Source organism: Camelus dromedarius, chromosome 2 (assembly GCF_036321535.1).
Source record: "Camelus dromedarius isolate mCamDro1 chromosome 2, mCamDro1.pat, whole genome shotgun sequence".
In the NCBI taxonomy this organism is placed as follows: Eukaryota; Metazoa; Chordata; class Mammalia; order Artiodactyla; family Camelidae; genus Camelus; species Camelus dromedarius.
Genome location: NC_087437.1, coordinates 27,034,675 through 27,045,326, shown reverse-complemented (window position 1 = coordinate 27,045,326; position 10,652 = coordinate 27,034,675).

The following is a 10,652-nucleotide window of genomic DNA, read 5'->3' as shown; positions in this document are numbered from 1 at the left end:
TAAAATAAAGCCTCAGAATTAATAAATATTGGTCATTCTGGATCACTGAACACAAGTATTGCAATTATGAAATACTTCAGCTATGAGTTCAAGAAACATTTGAAAACGAAGTTCTCAGTAAGTGTGTATGCCCATAGTTCCTCATACCCAATAGCTTGAGTGCAGTGCATGATCACAAATTGTTTCCTAATTTAAGGAACATTTTACAATAGTTTTTAGCTCACTTAAACTTTAAGTGACTAAAACAAATCTATATCTTAGGACAGAAGAACTGCAAAACCAAAATCTTAAAAATGTTTTCAGTAGTCACATTGATTTTTATTTTGTTTGTATTATTATTTGAAACAAATTCCCCTAAAAAACTGAGTTCTTCTGCCAAGGTTCTGAGTAACCTCTCTATCCAAAACTGTATTCCCTTTCTTGTTCCACCCCTGTACCCTTGAGGATTGCGAAGTATCAAAGAAAATCAGGAATTAAAACTTAGCAGAAGCCTGCAGGGCCTTTCCAGGTACAAAAGCCCATCCATGTACACTATTTCTTGTTTGTAGAAAAAAGGCTTTAGTCTCCTAGGCCTTCCCCAAGTTCCAAAGGGCAGACTCAAGGAGTTACTAATTAGAGAAGTGAGGGAATGCAGAAACAAAGGAAATCAGTCAAGCAAGAAAAATAATACCTTAAACTGTAGAGTCACAGGACTCCTAGTTCTTCCTGAAGGGACATACATAACAATCTGATGTATATCTCTGTGTTATCCTGCAGAAACTCAGACCCCTCCCAACCAGGTGGAGGACGGTGACTACATGCTGATCACTAGTACATGGACCCCAGACAGGTTGGAACCAGAAGGTTGATGATTAAGATTCCCAAAACATCACCCTGACAACCAACCAACCAGAAGAAAGTCCACAAGCTGATGACGCACCCTGCAACCCTCATGGCTAATGCTGCCTTTAAAAATCCTTTCCTGAAAGCTGTCAGAGAGTTCAGGTTTTTTGAGCATTAGCTGCCTATTCTCCTTGCTTGGAGGCCTGCAGTGCACACTGTACTTTCCATCACCACAACCTGTTGTCAGTGGGTTGGCTTTGCTGTGCATGGGGCTAGTGGAACCCAATTTGGCTCAGTAACATACTCTAAGACTGTTGCATGTAATGTGAAATAAAGCAAATAATTGATTATATTGGCATCGATAGGAATGGAACTTTTTGGAGTAGAAGGAAACAGTTTTAAGTTAGTGTATTAAAAAATACATCATGACAGAGCATTTTTTAATTAAAAAAACTATTAGAAATTCTTTGCAACAATGAATTAGAAATGTGATTATTTCAATAGAATTTGATACAATTTACTTCATTAATTTCTCAACAAACTTAGACGGAAATTTCTTTAACCTGATAAAAGGCATCTAACAAAAAGTGCAAACATCATATTTAACTTGAAACATTAAATTCTGAGGAAATTCCCGTTTCAGTCAGGAACAAGTTAAGCATTCTGACTCTCACTGCTCATATTCAGCATTGTGCCAGATTGTATAACTGTGCACTAGTGAATTTAGTAAAACATGAAGAAGAATTAAAATGGGTAAGTACTACAAAGAAACAAAACTACAGCTGTTTGCAAACAATATGATTATATACGTAGAAAACCAAAAAGAATCAATTGAGAAATTTTGAGTATAGCAAGGTTGTTGGATACATCACAGTTTACAAAAATCAATAATTATCCTTTATCAACAATTTAAAAATGTAATTTTTAAGAAGGTACCCCTTGTGTTCGCAGCCGCCGCCGCGCCGCCACCGCTCTCCAACTCCAGGACCGCCTCTAGCTTGCCGAGCTCCAGCCGAAGGAGAAGGGGAATAAGTAAAGAGGTCGCTATACCGTGGCTCAGACAAAGCAGACCGCCCGAAAATAGACCGGTGGTAAAGCACCGAGGAAGCAACTGGCTACAAAAGCGGCTCGCAAGAGTGCTCCCTCTACTGGAGGGGTGAAGAAACCGCATCGTCACAGGCCTGGTACCGTGGCACTCCGGGAAATTAGACGTTATCAGAAGTCCGCTGAACTTCTGATTCGCAAACCTCCCTTCTAGCGTCTGGTGCGGGAAATTGCTCAGGACTTCAAAACAGATCTGTGCTTCCAGAGTGCAGCTATTGGTGCTTTGCAGGAGGCAAGTGAGGCCTATCTGGTTAGCCTTTTTGAAGACCCCAACCTGTGTGCTATCCATGCCAAATGTGTAACAATTATGACAAAAGACATCCAGCTAGCACACCACATATGTGGAGAACGTGCTTAAGAATCCAGTATGATGGGAAACATTTCATTCTTTAAAACAATCAAACAAACAAACCTCTTCTTCCTGTTATTGGTAGTTCTGAACGTTAGATATTTTTTTCCAATGGGGTCAAAAGGTACCTAAGTATATGGTTGCAGGTGGAAAAATGGGGACTGAAATCAGGTATTGGCAGTTTTTCCATTTTCATTTGTGTGTGAATTTTTAATATAAATGTGGGGACATAAAGCATTAATGCAAGTCAAAATGTTTCAGTGAACAAGTTTCAGCAGCTCAACTCTACCCATTCTTCAAAGCCAACTCACTGTATGTTCAGTGAAGTCTATCTTCAGTGCTTCCTGCTCTCTGCCCCTGAAGCACTCAGCACTGACCGCCTACTTATTATATTTTGTTGTAATCAGTTATTACTACGTGAGACTCTTCTCCTTTTAGCTGAGCCTGGCAAGGGCAAGGACTGTCATTCTTCCTTGTAGTCCCAGTGATCATGGATTTCTTGAAATAATAACAATAAGATGAGAACAAATAGTATCAGCTACTGTCTATCGAGTGCCTACTATATACAAGGTGCTATTAAGGGCTTTACCTATGTTAATTTATTAATTACCAACACAGAGAAAATAATGTTTGAATGTGTGCATGTCATGGATGGTTAAGATTTTAAACAGTGAAGAAGAAAAGAGAAAATAAACAAAAGCCAAGAGAGGGGTCACTGCATGACTGCTGTGCTGAAGGGGAGTTCCACTAGGGGATGAATGGGAAACCAGGGGAATGTAAGTGAGGTAGATTGTGGAAGACCTTGAATGCCAGGCTAAGCAGTTTAAACCTTTTTCCTATAGAAAGTGGGAGCTATTGAAGATTGGCAGCCTTATCAAAGCATTTGTCTTAGGAAGACTGATACAGTAACTGTGTGCATAATGATTGAAGTAAGGAGTATCTCAAGGTAGGAAGTCATATATAACAGGAGACAGTAACTGCAGAACAATCATTACAAACCACCTGACAGGAGCACAAAACAGGGCACAAGGAATAATTAGACTTGGTGAGTTTTTGAGGAAAGTCTTCTTCAAGAAGATCACTGCAGGGTAAGAAATATCTCAACTGGGAACAATAAGATGTGCAAAAGTAGGCAAGTGGAGAATCTCATTAATCCTAGGTTTCCACTGCTGGGGCTCAGACGTGGGGGGTCTGGCTGGCAGACAGACAGATGTGTATCTGGATGTGGGTGGGGGGACATGGAATGCATCCTTCTGGGAAATGGTGCATTTTGAGAGAAGAAGGAGCCAAACAACAAGAGCCCAGGCAGCAACGGAGCGCAGGTCTCTGGGAGAAAGATGATTCCAACACCAGCATAAGGACAGTCACTCAGATTGTATCCCCATCCCAGCCCAAATAGATTTAAAAAAATGACAGGTCTAAAAGTCTAAAAATTCAGCACAACATTGGAACCCCAGAAGTATAGTTTTTAACAACTCTCCCCCTGAAGAATACAATGCAAAGGGGAGAGAGACATTCTCCATCTTATCCACGGACATAAATTATGGCGTGATGCTCTAGCACATCAGGACCGTGATACACTAAATGTGTCCAGATATTGAAAGAGATCCCAGTGCCTAGTGGAGCAACCCTAGTTGCCAGCAGAGGGCGGGTATCCAACAGCGCAGAGGTAGCTCTCATCAGACCTATGGTGTAACAGGGGCAGTGGCAGGCACTACAAGTTCTTGAGCAGAGAAAAAAGTGCTACAGATTTCTGAGGAAGGTGATTTTGGAGACTGAGTGCAAGATGGCCTGGAAAAAAGAGACAATAGAGATAGTAGAGCATAGGAGTGATGATCACTGGTTTTAAAGTCTGATCCTTTTCTCTCTTGCTAGCTGTGTAACTGAGTCTCCTCACAGAGTTTTAACAAGGATTAGAACCAAAAAATGTCATATGTAAAAAGTTTAGCCTGGTGCCTCAGTAACTGACAGTTATTATTGCTTGTCTAAAGTAGTATGGGATGATAACTGTAAAGAAAAAGGAAGAGACAAAGCTAAGAGAGATGTTTCCAGAGGAAACATGGTGGTTGTTGATGGGTGGTCTATAGAGTGAATGTTTGTGTTCTTCCCCAAATTTCTACATTGAAGCTCTGACCTCCAGTGTGATGGGATTTGGAGGTGGGGCCTTTGGGAGATGATTAGGTTTAGATTTGGTCATGAGGGTGGGACCCACATGCTCACAAAGACAAGGTCACGTGAACACACATCAAGACAGCAGCCATCTGCTAGCCAGGAAGAGAGCCCTCGCCAAGAACCGAGCTGGCCAGCACCTTGATCTTACACTCCCCAGCCCCCAGAACTGTGCGAAATAAATGTCTAAGCCACACAGTGTATGGTACGTCGTTGTAGCAGCCTGAGCTAAGACTGTAAACAATCAAGAATCCTGTCTCTTGCTCAGGTGTTCTTCTGATTTAAGGCAGAGGACGGGGTCTGGGCATCTATGTATTTGTTTCCTCAGACTGTGCAGCCAAGTCTAGTGCGCTAGATCTGAGGTCTCTTAGGATACAGACTGAGGTCTTATTTGTCTTCAAATCTCCAGAGCACCCAGCCAATTGGGATGAACATGGAAGTTACTTGCACTTTTACTACAGTGAATGGTACATTTCAACTTTTGACTGGATAGTCAAGTAGACTTATGCTGGAGATAACTGGTAATACAGTACTAGAAGGAGACAGAATGTACACATCTGTATTTGAGAATAATTTAAGTGCATGTGGTGGCTACAATTATGAAGGAACATTCATACATAGTGAACACATAATATTCTTGAGGCCTCAGAAGCATCTAATACAAAATAAATTAATATAATCAGCTTAAGTGGAATTTAAAAGCAGGATCTGGAGGACATAGCCTGTATTGAAAAACATTATTTCAACCAAATGAATGCATTTCAAGATCAAAGGTAAGTAGGAAATTAAGAACTCTGTACAAAATTTGATTGATCAGCAAGTTATCTTGTGGGGGTTTCTTCATAATATTAATAAAGTGTGCATTGTTAAAATGTGCCCCAGCATTGACGACTCCTCTTCTGGTGATAGCACTTCAGTTTCTCTTTGGAGGATTGGCCAGAACTCATTGCACACAATCTTGGTGGGACTGTCAATTAAGATGCCCAAATCTTTCCCAGCCAGAGCTGTGCCTATGTCCAAAGTGAAAAACTATTAAAGCCAACTAATTCTGGTAGAAACCTTGAGGAGTGTTCTAGACTCTAAACTACTCTGGCTCCTGTCATCTCCAGGGCCTCACTGTTTATCTTTTCATTTGAATCTGTGAGCTGTAACATATTTTGCCACTACTCTTTGCCCCTTAAGTTAGAGAGACTCCATTTTGTTGCTTGCAAACCAAGAACCCTAACTTAAAGCCATGTATCTTCTTTCTTTCCTTAAGCCTACCTTAGGCTTTTAAACTGTTACCACTCCATGTCCAACTATTAAACATGGAATTATAGACAGACACTACTTGGAAGTTCAGATAGTAGATTGTCAGTGTCTAGGAGGCCATGGCACAGATGGGATAATCCTGGCCAGCAAGCTGTTTAGGCTAGCAAGCTCAGAATCAAGGCCAGACCTCAGTGCCAGGAAGGACCTGGAGCAAGAAGCTTAGGATTAAAGGCTTATGATAAAAACTATGTTCATATGAAAACCTGCATGTGGGTATTTACAGCAGCTTTATTCAAAACTGTCAAAACTTGGAAGCAACCAAGATGTCTTTCAGTAGGTAAATAGATAAAATGTGGTCCACCCAGACAATGGAACACTATTCAGTGCTAAAAAGAAATGAGTCATCAGCCATGAAAAGACATGAAGAAAATTTAAATGCATATTATTAAGTGAAAAAAAAAAACCAATCTGAAAAGGCTGCATATGGTATAATTCCAACTATATGACATACTGGAAAAGGCAAAAGTATAGAAACAGTTAAGATCAGTGGTTGCCAGGGGAAAGGTAGGGAGATGAATAGGAGGAATACAGAAGATTTTCAGATCAGTGAAACTACTATTTGATACTATAATGGTGGATATATGTCATTATACATTTGTCCAAACCCATAGAATGTACACCACCAAGAGTGAACGTTAAACTATGGACTTTGGGTGATTAGGATACGTCAAGGCAGGTTCACCAATTATAACAAATGTACCACTCTGCTGAGGGATGCTGATAATGAGAGAGGCTGTGCATGTGTGGAAGAAGGGAGTGTATGGGAAATCTTCAGCTCAATTTTGTTGTGAACCTAAAATTCCTCTGGAAAAAAAAAATCTTCCTTTCCTTTGCAGCAGTCAATCACTAGGTCAACCACTATCTATTTCTCCTCCAGAGAACAGGGGGATGTCCAGAAACAAAGACTCTTCCTTCAGATCAGAGGGAGTTCAGATTCTAGCATCTTCTGTGCAGGTTGGCTTCATGGCTGTGTGAACCTGTGCAGTTGTACAGGGCCCAGCACTTAAAAGCACCTGCACTTGGTTTAATGCTTGCTGTCACTGCCTTGAAATTCTTAATTTTTGAACAATGAACTCCATATTTTGCCCTGGATCCAGCTGCTTCTATGCCCAAGGCTGATCACTTCTCTGCTCTGGTCAATATTACCAAACTATCAAAAAATAAGTGCTAAGACAGAAACTTAAAAGAGTGTCCTTGCTGGGAAGAAGAGGGGAAGAGGACACAAAAACAAAGTAGGCTGGACACAATGAAAGGTTCTCTCTGGTGATACCACAATTCTAGGATTTCACCTGTTTAGCTTCAGTTGAACATAAGACAAATAACCAAAACTGAGCCCAGAAGTAATTTTGCCTGAGGATGTGAATGCAAGAAGTTCTGCTTTGTCAGATATTTTAAAGCTTTAAAAATACAGCTGACTTTTCTTTTAGAAGGAACTTAATTCCTAAGAGATTTGTGGAGGTATTCCCAAGTCACACAGTGCCCGATTTGCAACTACCCCTGGGTTACACAGTACCTATTTCCTCTTCCAAGAGTGCTCACATCCCTCCCAGCTCAAGTGATAACCTGAGATGGCAACCTGGCTGTGACCGTTCCACCCCAATTCCAGCGTCTCTCTGCTTCACTTCTCCCTTGCTTCCCCTCTTTCTCTGTCTGTCTCATGGATATCTTTTTCTCTGTAATGCCTTTTTCTCTTTCCTTTCTGCTTCTGTTTTTTGTTTAGTGATCTTAGGAAAATTTCTCTTCTTTCTTTCCCTCTCTTCATTTCATTTATATACACCAAATGACCTCAACTGTGGTTAAATGTAATAGTGAAAATTTGTATCCAGGGAAAGAGAAGTTTATATGTATGTAGCAAAAAACAAACAAACAAAAAACAAAAAAACCCCCCAAAACAGTAACTAAAGCACACAAAAATGACCAAGAGCATCTGCAGGACTCTCCCAAAATTACCTTCTACTTTTTCCTTCATCTAAATCTGCTTTATTAAAAAGAAAGTTAGCATTCCAACTTTCAAAATGAATTCTTATTCTATAAGAATAAGCTTTTCTTGTTTTAGTGAATCTATACCCAGTTCTTCCATTTAAGGTTTTTATGGGCTCCCCTCAGCACCCATAATCACTTGTATTACTACCTCTATGGAGAAACACATTCCATTTTGCAAACATTTGACCTACAAACTCTTGAGACATGATTTGCTACAAGAGGCGATCACTGGGAGAACTCAGGGGAAAAACAGGAATAAGTCTAATGGTAAGAGGACAGAGGATTAATCCAAGGAGCTTGGCAATATAAAAAGAAAGGGCAGCAACCCAGGATATTAAATTTGTAACTTTTAAGTGAGTGAATATATTTTCCAGATATGTTCTATAATTTCTATCTCCTTAATGTCCCAGTACTCTGATCTTTGAACCCCTCTAGCGGCCATCTCAGGAGTTGCATTTTGGTTGAAATGAATATAAAATGCTTTTAATTTTCAAATTCATTTAAAATATAAAGATATGATATTATAAAATATAAAAACCCTTTAGAAGTGTGCTTTTCTGACTTCCACTTAAACACAGCAAAATAAGCATACACATTTGCCTCTCTCCTTTCTCAGGATCTCAGAGAAATGACAGTAGAGTGGTACAAGCTATAAACCCATGGCAACACTGGAAAGAAGGCAGTGGTCTAGAAACCGTAAAAACTCTAGAATAAACAGAAAGCAGATATGGAAGCGCAGTTCTTCCACATGACCTGGAGGTGAGAACAATAAATACTCTTAACCACAGTAATATCACCCATCTTTTTATGTCAATATACATTGAACACTTGTTTATAATTTATTTGCCTAGGTGCTATAGACTGAATGTGTGTGTCCCTTAAAAATTCGTATGTTGAACCTAGTCCCCAGTCTGACAGTGTTTGGAAGTGAGGCCTCTGGGAACTGCCTCAGTTCAAATCTCGCATCCTAGCTTTGTAATGTTGGCAAATTTCTTAATTCTATAGCCTTAGGGGCATATATATTATTACATTATATATTATAGAAAGATCATACAGATACCCATTAATAATAAAAATAATGTAAGTGAATCAATTAGTATGTGAAGTAGGGTTTTTGTATTAGGTAATAGGTCAGGATAAAAGATGGAATCCCCTTACTAGGCATTTATAAGAGAACACAGCAGATTTTCCAAGTCCACTTGTCAAAATTCCTTAAAAGATAAACAAGTTTATACTGTAAAGCACAGGGAACTATATTCAATATCTTGTAGTAACTTATGGTGAAAAAGAATATGAAAACAAATACATGTATGTTCCTATATGACTGAAGTGTTGTGCTGTACACCAGAAATGGACACACTGTAAACTGACTATACTTCAATAAAAATAATAAATAAATAAATAAGTAAATGAATGAAAGAGAGAAAGAATGGCCAAAAAAAAATTCTTTAAAGGAAAAAAAAAATCAGAGGCATTTTTACAGACATTTACCTACCTCTCATGCTGCCTCAGTTATTAGGTGATGTATTTCCAAGAGCAAATGAATTCCACCCAATATCCATAACATCAAGTCCTTACCTTAGATATTAGAGGTATATAAAATTGAACTGGAAGAAGACAATTTCCTATTCTGAAGCCTAGATTATGATTTTTAAACTGTACAAAACTATTCTTCTTTACATATAAAAAAGTTAAACATTACAAATAAACCTGAAGTTCTTTTTGACCACTCTCAACCCTAGTAGTCAGTGCCATCAGTTTAGTGTGTACCCTCATCAAACTTTTTTCTGGAAGTTTACAGACTTCAATGTTTCCATAAAAAAATATAGTATTGTTTTGAAAATATGCTGTATTATTTTATTTGGCAACATATATAAGCAGGTTTTGACATAAATTATACCTCTATTTCTTTTCTAAGAGAATTTCCTTTTTGGGGGGTATGATAGTTGGGTTTTGTTTTTCTCCTCCCTCCCTGAGAACCTTGCTTAACTCATGAAAGAGCCTTTGTGCCTACTGATTTGCCTTATACAAGCTTATATGATGTTATTCACGGACGCTTATGACAAATGCCAAATACACTTCTGACATGATTAAGGAAAGATTTTTACATTGCACTTTTCTTTTTTTCTTGTAAGTGGAGGTACTAGGGATAAAACCCAGGACCTCATGCATGCTAAGCATGCGCTCTGCCACTGAGCTATATACCCTCACCCCCAATCCCCCAAGAAAAGGAGGTTTTTATGAGAATCCAGGATTTACAGGTTTTCCTTTATAATGAATACAGCAATGTATTTAAAATTTCATTTTCAAGCAGACTTTCATCACTTTACACTTTTTTTTTCTATCGCCATTCTCTTACTTCCAGAGAATAACATATTTAAAATAAAAATCAAATAAAATATGTAAAGAACACCTCAGTAATTTTTGCATCGATATTTGACCAGAATTAAAACATTTCTTTGGAAAAAATTAAATGGATTAAATGATTAGAAAAATGAAAATAATTCTAAAAAATGAGTCTAAGCAATCTAAGAGTTTTGGTAGAAAGTCACCTTGGAGCAATTAAAAAGCATCTGACTAAAACAAAAGGTTCAATGATACCACCTCTGAGACAAACATTTTTTAAATGATTAATATGTTTACTGTAAACTGTGCTATAAATGATAATTAATCTAAAAAAAAATTCTTTGGCTGTCAGGCCAAAAAACATTACACTGTCTCAGGATGCATTACTTAACATTTTATTAGAAAAACAATCTTTTAAGTAATATATTATAAAAGTAATCAAGCTGCCTAAGTTTCTATTGTCAGAAATTAATTAATGTTGAAAGCAATTTTATGTACATGCGTGTGTGTGAGTGTGTATGTGTCTGCCTGTGTGTCCACACTTACTCCACACACAAAACATTTAAAA